Raw genomic sequence first — 13,387 nt, forward strand, 5'->3', positions numbered from 1 at the left:
TTTTGGATGATGAATAGAATTTAGATTTTTTTTTGAATTTGTGTTTGGGTGTTGAATTTTCGAAATTAGAAATTATTATTTTTTAATGGGAAGAAATGATTGGAAGTTTGAAAAGTTGTGTATAATGATTGATACTGTGAAAAGTAGTGTGGTATAATGATTTAAATAATAATGATTTATTATTAAAAAAAATTTTGTTTGATTTAAATATTGATTATTTAATTATTTAAAGTGTGGGACCCACACGTTTTTGGTTCTTTTGGAGAACCTTTTTCTCACGCGTGGGTCCCGGTTAGTTATCAGCCGTTTTTGTCCTTGAATAGTTGAATTGAGAGTGAATTCTTGGCGTGAAACGGGCTAGGATTTGGGTTGAAACCGGGTGGGTGGGTTTTTTCCAAAACCCGCCTAGAATAGGATTCCGTTTCTGCTCCCAAACACGCAAATAATTTGCCTTTCCAAATCTCAAACAATATGGTTTTTTTTTTTTTTGAAAACACATAATTAAAAAGTTAAATTGTAATTATAAAGGCCTAATTACAATTTTACAAAACATTTAATTATATTTTTAAAAATTACATTTAAAAATTATTATTTTTAAATTGCATTGTCAAACCAACTCTTGACCGTGTCAAAGTCTTCATAGATACGTTAAAAAGAAAAACGGCTAGAGATAAGAGGATATGTTAGTTGCCTTTACTGACCAAATGGCAAGTCACATCAAGCATATCATGTTAATTGTTTCTTAATTTATATAAATGAAGTAAGATTAATAAATTAATATTCTTATAGTATAATATTACTTCAACTTTATTTAGCAGAAAATATAATAATTATATAGCATTTATTTTCTACACTCTAGAGAGTGAGTATTATATTAAGTTAGTGGATTGTCATGACATTATGTGTCATGACAGTATATGATTGTTAAATTTTACATTGATTATTCATCGAACTCATTTTTTATTAGGTGAGATTAAATTTTATAAATAATTTTAAAGAGTTCGAGCGGTAAATTGCATTCACTTTCTAAACTAATAATAAATTGGTATGATGCCTTAGTTTGATGGGAAGATGGTGTATTTGGTAACAAAATTATAAAAAATGAATATGATTCTGAATTTTCTTTTTTCAAAAACAAATAATATTTTATTTAACTTTTTCAAAAACAAATCATATTTTATTGAACTTTTTTTTTTTTTTTTTCCTTCTTCTAAAAAGTCAAACATCGAAATTTGCGCACTAAATAAGAATTGAATTCTAATTTCAAAAATTCAACACTCAAACGCACCAAGTTCTCCTTAACATAATGTACGGTAAAGGGATGTGTTAATTGCACAACCAAAAGTGCACAATTTTTACACAATTAAGACACATTGGTAGGACCCATGCATGGTGGGATCCACAAGCATGGATCCTAGTAAGAGTACTAGTAATAGATTCCCAACCATTTTCGTTATATTTAGGGAACAAAATTACTTTTTGCTTCCTTATAAAAAAATACTTCATAATAGATTCCTTTATCTTTGCCTATATCAATTAAATATTATTTTTTTTTTACTCTTATATTAGTGTTTTTCTCTTTTTCCTACTTTTTCTCTGTTCCCTACATCAATTAAATATACTTTTTTTTTATATTAAAATAATACATTGGGAATGTACAATGCCCATGTATATTTAGGGAATTACTGTACATTCTCAAGGCCCTTATGTATATTTAGGGCATCTACTATGGGAAGTTTTTTGGTGTTTTTCATGAAATTTTTCTTAAGAGAAATGATCCCTACACTCATTTCTCACAACAGCCCCACAACAAGCTGACGTGGCTGGTAATATTTTATTATTTTTTTTACAAAAAGAAAAGAAAACAAAAAAAATAATAAAATATTACCAGCCACGTCAGCTTGTTGTGGGGCTGTTGTGAGAAATGAGTGTAGGGATCATTTCTCTTTTCTTAAATATAGGGAAGAGAACCAATATAGGGAAGGGATTTGATTCATACACAACACCATCACAACAACCACACAACAACCTTTCACATGAGGGTGGGCCCCGGGAATCTATTGCTAGCACTCTAATGTATCTTAATTGTGTAAAAGTTGTGCATTTTTGGTTGTGCAAAATCATTTTCCTATAGTAAAGTATTGAAAAATAAAATAAAATAATAAAATACTAAAAAGTGAAAGAGAGAAATTTACGGTAGTTTGACCATAAAAAATAAATAAAGAGATGAGAAAGAACCATAAATGGCAAGGGCAAAATTTTAAACCTTTTGTTGGTACTTTTGCAGGAGATTCCCTCATTAAAACTCATGTGAACCCAAGCGGAAAAGTCGCCTCCAAGATATTCTGTCCTTGTTTGCAAGAGAGAAAAAGGAGAGAGAGAGAGAGAGAGAGAGATGGCACTTGCCGGCGAAGAAATCGACGTAATTGTGGTGGGTGCAGGAATCATAGGCAGCTCCACCGCCTACGAAATGTCCAAAAGGGGTCAGAAAACCCTTCTACTCGAGCAATTCGATTTCTTGCACCAGCGGGGCTCCTTTCACGGCGAGTCTCGCACCATACATGCAACCTATCCGGAGGATTACTACTTTCCGATGGTCATCGAATCATACAAACTCTGGTAGGAGGCCGAGTCCCAAATCGGCTACAAGGTCTACTTCAAGGCCGGACATCTCAACATGGGCGACTCCCACGACAAGAGCATGCGTGGCATCATAAACACCTGCCGCAAACACTCTGGTTTTTTTTTTTTTAAAAAATATTAATTCCTATGGTTTTTTTTTTAATATTAATTCTGGGGAGGGCTGGGGAGGTACAGGGAGGGCAGTGGTTCTAGAACCGGCGAGGAACGGCAAAATAGGGCCTGGATCTCCTCTCTTTGTGCCGACACCGAGGTAGCCGGCGAGATTTGGCGAGGAACGTCAAAACAGGGCTTGGATCTCCTCTCTCTGCGCCGACGCCAAGGTAGCTGGCGAGATCCGACCTGGATCTCCTCTCCCTGCAATGACACTGAGGTCGTCGGTGAGATCCGGCCTGGATCTCCTCTCTATCCACGTTGAGGTCGCCGACGCCATCTCCTCTCTAACGACGCTAAAAAAAAAAGAATCACAAAGATTCAACCAAAAAAATAAGAATTACAAAGAAATGATGCAGAGACCAAAAAAAAAAAAAAAAATGATAAAATGTTCGGAAAAAAAAAAAGAAAGAAAGAAAGAAAGAAAAAGAAATAGAGACAAAAAGAGTGATTTGTTTAATTATAAGTGCTTTGTTTTAACGAGGATGGATAAAAGAGAGAGATAAAGGAGGGAAATTAGAAACGCCCCGGAGGGAAAATTCCCTCCAACGCCTTTCAGGTATGCAAATAATTTCAAATTGGCAACGTGCCAAATCTGCACATCGCCAATTAGTGACATGCCACCTTTGACACGTCGTTAAATAACAACGTGGCAAATATACCATGTCACTAAATGTTTTTAATTTTGAAAAAGTTTAAATAACAATTAGCGACTTGCCATATTTGCACGTCACCAATTATTGACATGGCATCTTTGATGCGTGGCAAAATAGTGACGTGGCAACTTTGATGGGTCACTAGTTAGCTACGTGTCAAATTGACAGGTCACAAAATTTTCAAATCCTAGAGAGAGAGAGAGAGAGAGAGAGAGAGAGGATTTAAAAAATTAAAGTAGTGACGTGGTTTATTTGCCACGTCACTAATTGGCGACGTGTCAATAATTCATGTCACTAATTGGTGACATGTCAATAATCCATGTCACTAATTAGTGATGTGGACATTTCGCGACATGCCACTTTTGAACACGTCATTAATTAGCGACGTGGTATATTACCCACGTGGTGAAATTGTGACGTAGCTACAGTTTCGGTTACTGTAGCCATGTGGCAAAATGTAAGTTTTTTCGTAGTTGAGCAACCTATCTGGAGGTGTACTACTTTCCGATGGTCATCGAGTCATACAAACTCTGGCAGGAGGCCGAGTCCCAAATCGGCTACAAGGTCTACTTCAAGGCTGAACATCTTGACATGGGCAACTCCAACGACAAGAGCATGCGTGGCATCATATACACCTGCTGAAACAGTCAATCTCGCATGAAGTTTTTGACCGCCGCCAACTGGTCGACAAGTTTTCGAGAAGGTTCGATATCCTGGAGAATTGGATTGTTGTGTTTAGCGGAGTGATAAAGCCAACCAAGGCAATGTCCATGTTCCAGGCCTTGGCATTTCAAAAGGGTGTTGTTCTAAAGGACTGCATGGAAGTGAAAGATATTAGAAAAGAGGACATTAAAGGGGGCGTATGGGTTTACACCAGCAATGGTGAAAAGTTTTGGGGTAAAAAATGCGTGGTGACAATTGGGGCTTTGACGAGAAAGTTAGTTAAAATGGTAGTTGAGCTTGAACTGCCTATACAACCCTTGGAGACTGTGGTGTGTTATTGGAGGATTAAGGAGGGCAATGAAGAAAAGTATGCAATAGGAGGGGATTTTTCAACGCTCGCCTGCTACGGGGGCCCGTATGTATACAGCATGCCGTCGTTGGAGTATCCGGGGTTGATAAAGATGGCGGTGCATAGGGGCATCCGTGTGACTAGGACAATAGGCCATGGGGGCCAAGAATATTGGTGTTGGGGTCTTTGAAACAATCAGTTGAGGAGAGGTGGTCAGGTATGGTTGATTCCGGGGCCTCTATGGCCATGCAATTGTGTATGTATTCGATGACACTCGATGAGGATTTTGTGATTGATTTCTTTGGTGGGGAGTTTGGGAAGGATGTTGTGATGGGAGGTGGGTTTTCTGGGCATGGGTTCAAGATGGGGCCGATGGTGGGGAGGATACTAGCTGACCTTGTGCTTACTGGGGAAGCAAAAGGGGTGGAGTTAAAACACTTCAGGATTCCAAGTCTCTACTGTGCTATTGATCATGAATAAAAAACCATTTGCATGTGTGTAACAAAAACTATATGGTCACATTTGTGGCCCACTACAAAAAATTAGGGTTTTTGCCATGTGACTATAGTAACCAATACTATAGCCACGTGGCCATGTGTGTTCATAGACCAGGTTGCTAACTTATTCAGTGCCATTGTACCACGTGGCCATGTTGCGACGTGCTTATGTGGCCACATCGCCACATGGCCACGTGTCATAGTGTCACGTCGCTACATGGCTACGTGTCCTAGAGCCACATCGCCACATGGTCATGTGTTCTAATCCCAAGTTGCCACATTGCCACGTGTCATAGAGACACGTGTCATATATCCACGTAGCTAAATGGTGAAGTGGCCACACCAGTATGTCGCTAAATGTTGTAATTTTTTAATAAAACAAAAATGTAATTTTTTAGTGACATAAGAGAAAATGCCATGTGGCAAACCAACGACATGCCATAATCAACACGTGGCGTTTTTGGCGACTGGCGCCTGTTGCTTGTGGCACGTCGCTAATATATTAAATATATAATATATTTATTTGTTGATGCATAATTATTTAAATAATATATTTGACATACTAAAAATATAAAAAATGGTATACTTCCCAATGTCTATTTTTTTTTTTACTAGAAGTTAGTTACCAAATGATGTGTACTTTACATATAAAATAAATACTTTAAAAAATAAATACAACTTTTAATTAATACTACGTACATATTTTGGTATATTCTATGGTTTGAACCCTAACCCTAGTTTAGTATTTATATAGCATATATACGTATGGTTAGGATATACATTTGTGTACTATATATATATATATATATATAGTATATATACATTAAAAAATATATTTGTTTTAATTAATACTATGTACATAATTAATAGTATATATACATAATGTATATATACTATTAATTATTAAAGCATTAACCCTAATTTAGTGTTATATATAGTATATATACGTAGGGTTAGGGTTTAGGGTTGTGTACTACACATATAAAATATATACTTAAAAAAATAAAACAATTTCCAATATATTAATACTATATACATAAACAGCAGTTGTACTTGTCTGGTACGCATAAGAAAGTGAATGCACAAGTTCCTGAGGATCATCTGCAGAAAAGCCAACCTCGTCAAATAAAACATGGTAATGTGTTGGGCTTGTGGTCCCTGTTAGTATTATTGGCCTCATTCTGTTTGGACAAAATCACTTGTATGTAAAAGATGCTATTTTACAAGGGATTCCGCTATTCAGAAGAGTTTCAAAAGATTCAGCCTGCAAGTCAGAAAATCTTCGGTTCCCTGTCAACCGTCCGGATGATCGTGCCATCCCGTCCGGACGCCCATCTGTCCACTGTTCCATTCGTTCGGATGATGTGCCATACCGTCCGAACGCCCGACAGACCAAGCATCATCCGTCCGGACCTTCACTGTTTCGAGAAACTACTGTTCCAGCTTGCATCCGTCCGGACGTCTCAGCAGCCCGTCCGGATGCCTCTCAGTGATCGATCAGCTTCAGATTCTTTCCAAGTTCAATTTAAGGGAAGATTGCTTCAACCGTCCGGACGACGTGGATTCCTATCCGGACGCTCATACATAAGGCAAGAATCTCAATTCAAATGTCACCGTCCGGACGACAGTCAGCCTAGGTCCGGACGCGCGTTCAACAGTTAAGGAAATTGCCAATTCGACTTCAACCATCCGGACGACTGCCTATCATGGTCCAGACACGTGCACAGCAGATATGGAAATTGCGTGTTGAAGTTCAGCCGTCCGGACGCTCATCCGCCATGGTCTGGACGCGCGAAGCCTTATGTGGAAATTACTTGCAGCGGACGTGCGATCGTCCAGACGACAGTGTCTAACCGTCCGGACGCGACTCTTAAACATGAAAGATTTCTCAGCGAAATTTTCAGAAAATCTGTCGCACAATTTTCTGTTCGGACGGGCCTTGTCCACCATTCGGACGACACCCGCATATATCACTACAGTCGCCCATTCTGTTCCTCAGCCTATAAATAGAGGCCCCTGGGCATTGAGAACTGACAGAATTCAGTATTGCATTCCACAAGTGCTCAGAGACGATATTTTCCTCTGAAGCCATTGCAAGTGTGTTGTTGCTGCGCTACATCTGAAGTCTATCTTAGGGGTCGGCCTTAAGATAAAGGATTCCATTGAAGACCCCTTTAGGTAGGAGACCTGGTTGGGAAGCGTTCGTGTTGGGTTACATGTTAGAGAGCAAGGTACGACCACTGCATCGGGTATATGTGAGTGTTACTATCTTGTATCTAGCTTTGTCTTCTGAATAGTGGATATCCTGGGTTTGGCTGCCCCGGAGTGGTTTTTCTATTAATTGAGTTTCTACTTCGTCAACAAAAATCTCTGTGTCATTTAATTTCTGCATTATTATTTTTGTTGACACTTTGTGCACACACTTGCTGTTTATTTTAGAAGTCAATTTCAATTTTCAATTGATATCAGAGCTTGGTACACTCTGGTTAGATTCATTTCTTGAGTGTTATTTTTGACTTCTATCATGTCTAATTTGAGTATGGATAAACTTGATTCTATTTCTCATGATATGTCTGTTCATAAAACCATGTTCATTAAGCCTATCATGTCTCATAATCATACTCATTCTATTTGTGGGGATAAAGGGGCAAATCAGTCTATACCTACATGTCACCACTATGGAGTTACTGGTCATATTTGCCAAAATTGTTTCCAGATTAGGTCTCGAAAACCTTGGAACAAAACTCTTGTCCCTAGAAAAGGTGAATCAGGTTTTGAAGAGCAAGTCAATATGTTGAGTGATCAAGTTAAGCTCATTAGTGAGAAGTTAGCATACCTCACCCTTGATGAGCAAAGATTTGTCCTGGTCAATAATCATAAGAAAGCTTCCAAACAAATCTGGGTCAAAAAGGAAGATAATCTGTGTTTAGTTTCTCATACTACACTAAAAATTCTTGATACTTGTTTGTGGTATTTGGATAGTGGCTGTTCTAAACACATGACAGGTGACAAGACCTTACTAAAGGAAGTTCAGATGGGCAAAGGTGGACGGATCACCTATGGAGATGGGAGCCAATCCAAAGTCATTGAAAAAGGAATCATCGACATTCCAGGCCTCGGAACATCTCAGGAAGCTCTGTATGTAGAGGGGCTCAAGGCAAATCTCCTCAGCATCAGCCAATTTTGTGACAATGATTTGGTGGTGTGATTCTCCAAGAAGGAAAGTAACATATTTGACAGCAGTGGCAAATGGCTTATAGGGGGTAAAAGAACTGCCGACAACTGCTATGGTCTTCCTGGTCTCACTACAGATCCTCAGATCTTCTGCAATAAAGCAACCATAGATGACAGTGAGCTGTGGCATCGGAGGTTAGGGCATCTAAATTTCTCTGACATGTTAAAAATTGCAGGCAAAGAAATTGTTAAAGATCTGCCCAAAATGGAGAAGACTGGGAAAGAAATCTGTGGTTCTTGCCAACTACGGAAACAAACTCGAGCAGCCCATAAGAAGACCTCAGGTATTCAAACTTCCAGAAATTTAGAATTGCTGCACATGGATCTCATGGGTCCCACTAGAACTGCTAGTCTAGGTGGGAAAAGATATATTCTGGTTATTGTGGATGATTTCTCTTGATATTCTTGGGTTATTCCTCTTCGGGAAAAATCAGATGCTTTTGATGCAGCTCAGCATTTGTTCAAGAAGATTCAGGTTGAGCAAAACCGCCAGATTATGAGAATCCGCAGTGATCATGGAAGAGAGTTTGAAAATTCCAAATTCGAAAAATTCTGTCTCTCATATGGAATCAAGCAGGAATTTTCTTCTCCTATCACTCCTCAGCAAAATGGAGTTGTTGAAAGAAAGAACAGGGTTATTCAGGAGATGGCTCATGTGATGATCCACTCAAGGAATCTTGCTCAACATTTCTGGGGAGAAGCAGTAAACACTGCATGCCACATTATAAACAGAGTCTATCTGAGGCCTGAAACAAACAAGACTCCCTATGAAATTTGGCGAGGTAAGAAACCCACGGTAAAGTACTTCAAAACTTTTGGAAGTAAATGCTATATCCTTCGTGACAGGGAGACTCTTGGGAAGTTTGATTCCAAGAGTGACGAAGGTATATTCCTGGGATACTCCACAAATAGTTGTGCCTACAGGGTCTTCAATAAAAGGATAGAGACTGTGATGGAATCCATAAACGTGGTTATTGATGATGAAGAAGTTGAGAGACCAAGCAGCAGTGAAGACAATCAGCTCGATTCAGTTGATCCAGCTCCAACTGATATTATTAAGTCTTCTCCGAACATGTCTCTAGATGAATCTCCTTCGGCTTCGGATACCACTCCCACTACTTCCGAAGATGAGGATACTTCTGCTAATCAGCCTAAGCGATCATGGGTGAAGTACAATCATCCTCCTCAGCAGCTTCTTGGAACCATAGATGAAGGGCGTAGGCTAAGAAGCAGAGTCATTCAGCCTACCTATGAAGTAGCTAATCAAGTCTCCTACAACTGCTATCTTGCTCAGACAGAATCCAAGAAAGTTGATGAAGCGCTACTGGATGAAGGCTGGGTGATTGCAATGCATGATGAGCTCCATCAATTCACCAAAAATGATGTCTGGACCTTGGTTCCCCGTCCTGCCGAACAGAATATCATTGGTACCAAATGGATCTTCAAGAATAAAACTGATGAGCATGGTACTGTTATTCGGAATAAAGCTCGTCTTGTTGCACAAGGATATACTCAGATAGAGGGTGTAGACTTTGATGAAACCTTTGCCCCGGTTGCCAGGTTAGAATCCATCAGAATTCTTCTCTCTATTACTTGTCATCTTGGTTTCAAACTATATCAGATGGATGTATAGAGTGCATTTCTAAATGATGTTCTTCAAGAATACGTCTACGTAGAACAGCTGAAGGGTTTTCAAGATCCTCATTATCCCCATCATGTGTACAAACTGAAGAAGGCATTATATGGGCTTAAGCAGGCTCCTCGAGCATGGTATGAGCGTCTCACCACTTACCTCCTGGCTAAGGGGTTTACAAGGGGACAAGCTGATCGAACCTTGTTCATCAGGCAACAAGGTACTCACAAACTCATTGCTCAAATTTATGTTGATGACATCATTTTTGGAGCTACATTAGACTCTCTTGCCCATGAGTTCTCTGAAGAGATGAAGCAGGAATTTGAGATGAGCATGATTGGTGAGCTGAACTACTTCCTTGGCCTTCAAGTCAAGCAAACTACTGAAGGCATCTTCATCTCTCAGTCCAAGTATGCTAAGGATCTGGTCAAACGATTTGGTTTGGATGGAAAGAGTCGTGGCCGCACTCCCATGAGCACCAGTGTCAAGATTAGCAGTGATCTTCCAGGAAAATCTGTTGATCCATCCCTTTACAGAAGTATGTTAGGAAGTCTCCTGTATCTTACAGCCAACCAACCAGACATTGCTTTCAGTGTTGAAGTTTGTGCACGCTTTCAAGCAAATCCGAAGGAGTCCCATCTCACTGCAGTCAAGCGTATCATCAGGTATGTCAATGATACCCTTCTCTATGGAATTTGGTATTCTAGAGAAACAAATCTTGTTGTTGCAGGATACTCTGTTGCAGACTGGGCTGGAAATGCTGATGATAGAAAGAGCACTTCAGGAGGATGTTTCTATGTGGGGAACAATCTTGTAGCATGGATGAGCAAGAAACAAGCCTCTATGTCTCTCTCCACTGCTGAGGCTGAGTATATTGCTGCGGGTAGCTGTTGCACCCAGTTATTGTGGATGAAGACACTGCTAGGCGACTACGGATTCTCTCAGGATACTATGATTATCAACTATGATAATACTAGTGCTATCAATATTTCCAAGAATCCTGTTCAGCACTCTCGGACCAAGCACTTCGACATCAGACATCACTTCTTACGTGATCTTGTGGAATCCAAGGTAGTTTCTCTCTCGTTCATCCCCACTGAAAACCAATTGGCTGACATTCTTACCAAACCTCTAGATGGTAGCAGGTTTGAGTCCCTTCGGAAAGCCATTGGTGTTTGTGTCATGTCATAGACATGATGTTCCATGCTAGGATGAAATTTTTGTCCTCTGATAGCATGATGTTGTAAAAAAAATAAAAAAATAAAAAAAATTGGGAGTTTGTAGCAGGTTGGTCCCTTCTAAGGTATGTCAGCTCTCTCATGTATTTTACTTGGATTATTAGTTCACTATGCATTGATGAATTATTCTTACATATGGTTCAGAACATAAGTCTGACATATGCAAAGGTTTCCTGCTCACTTGTAATGATTGATAGCTTTTTTCCTTATGAGATGAAAATGTGCACTATCCAAATACTCCCCTAAAGGTACATCTTTCCGTCTTTGACTTTGTGTTTCTAATGGTGCGTTTGGGTATCGAATATTTCGAATATGAATAATATTCAGAATCTGATCACGGATTTCAAAGCAATGAAAATGTGTTTGGATGTTGAATATAATTTAGATTCTTTTGAATATGTGTTTGGGTGTTGAATTTGGAAGATTGAAAAAAAGTGTTTTATAATAGTATAAAGTGATTGGAAATGATTGGATTGTATGAAAAGTTGTGTATAATGATTGGTATGATAAAAAATAATAATAAAAAATATATGATGGGTTTTAAAAAAGTGTTTTATAATAGTATAAAATGATTGGAAATGATTGGATTGTATGAAAAGTTGTGTATAATGATTGGTATGATAAAAAATAATTAAAAAATATATATAATGGGTTTATTCAAACTATTCAAGTGACCCATGGGTTTTATTCAACTTGGATCCGGGTATGGGTTTTTGAATAAAAACCCGGTTCGAATATTAAATATCACTACGAACCAAACGCACCATAAGAATTTTTGGATAAGAGATGATGTTTTTGTTAAGATGGCCAAATTGACCACATGCTAGTTAAACCTAGAACCTAAAAACTCTGGCATTCCCTCTAGATTGCAGCACCATAAGATTCAAGCAGTAAATCATATGAATTATGCACTTTAAATTGTATATTCACTGCTTATGTGCTGAATTTGCTATATGTCTTGCCCTCTACGTGCAAGTAAAAATTTTACCTTGTCCTTCATGGTACAAGTAAAACTGTTTGGTGCTGCATCTCAGGGGGAGTGTATCAAATGAGGGTGACTAGGCCCTAGTAAGTTATAAGGTTTGACTTTTGGCTTATCTTCCACCTATTTTCTCTCTTGTCTAGGAAATCTGGTTGCTATTTGTCAAAATATTGAAAGTCATACTTATGGGCAAAGTCTTCACACACTCACACATTGCATGAGCAAATAACGCTATTCTCGTTACTCTGTTTGTAAGGGAATCTTTGCCTATCTTACCCTTGTCTATCGACTATATGTTTGCATAATTTTGACATGCTTTGTGACTAATTTCTCAAGACAGGGATACATGCTTGTGCTTTTATACTTGTGAGGGACCTAACCATGTTGCTCCTCTTTCTACCGTTCAGCTTGATGTTTTCTTTTTCGTCATTTCCTTTTTGTTTGTAAAACTGTTGGACTAATATTACTCTGTTTCCCGAGTCCTTCTAAGACCGTTAGAGGGAGTAATTTTTATTTTAGTTGGTGTTTATTTACTCTGTTTTACCCTTTGTCCCTTTGTGATAAAAATGGGGAGTAATTTTTGACTTGGACCAGGAATGTATTTCCAAACCGGTCAAGTGATTTTTGTCCCAGAATGACCAAAGGGGGAGTTTGTTAGTATTATTGGCCTCATTCTGTTTGGACAAAATCACTTGTATGTAAAAGATACTATTTTACAAGGGATTCCGCTATTCAGAAGAGTTTTAGAAGATTCTGCCTGCAAGTCAGAAAATCTTCGGTTCCCTGTTAGCCGTCCGGACGATCGTGCCATCCCGTCCGGACGCCCATCTATCCACTGTTCCATCCGTCCAGACGATCGTGCCATCCCGTCCGGACGCCCATCTGTCCACTGTTCCATCCGTCTGGACGACGTGCCATACCGTCCGGACACCCGACAGACCAAGCATCATCCGTCCGGACGATGTACATTTCCGTCTGGACCTTCATTGTTTCGAGAAGCTACTGTTCTAGCTTGCATCCGTCCGGACGTCTCAGCAGCCCGTCGGGACGCCTCTCAGTGATCGATCAGCTTCAGATTCTTTCCAAGTTCAATTTAAGGGAAGATTGCTTCAACCGACCGGACGACGTGGATTCCCGTCCGGACGCACTCATACATAAGGCAAGAATCGCAATTCAAATGTCACCGTCCGGACAATAGTCAACCTAGGTTCGGACGCACGTTCAACAGTTAAGGAAATTGCCGATTCGACTTCAACCGTCCAGACGACTGCCTATCATGGTCCAAACGCGCGCACAGTAGATATGGAAATTGCGTGTTGAAGTTTAGCCGTCCGGACGTTCA

General features: G+C 39.3%; 1 pseudogene; it reads left to right on the forward strand.

Moving 5' to 3' along the window:
• Nucleotides 1-2,395: 2,395 nt before the first annotated feature.
• Nucleotides 2,396-4,941, forward strand: LOC133871499 (probable sarcosine oxidase; annotated as a pseudogene).
• Nucleotides 4,942-13,387: the final 8,446 nt, after the last annotated feature.

This window comes from Alnus glutinosa, chromosome 6 (assembly GCF_958979055.1).
Source record: "Alnus glutinosa chromosome 6, dhAlnGlut1.1, whole genome shotgun sequence".
NCBI lineage: Eukaryota > Viridiplantae > Streptophyta > Magnoliopsida > Fagales > Betulaceae > Alnus > Alnus glutinosa.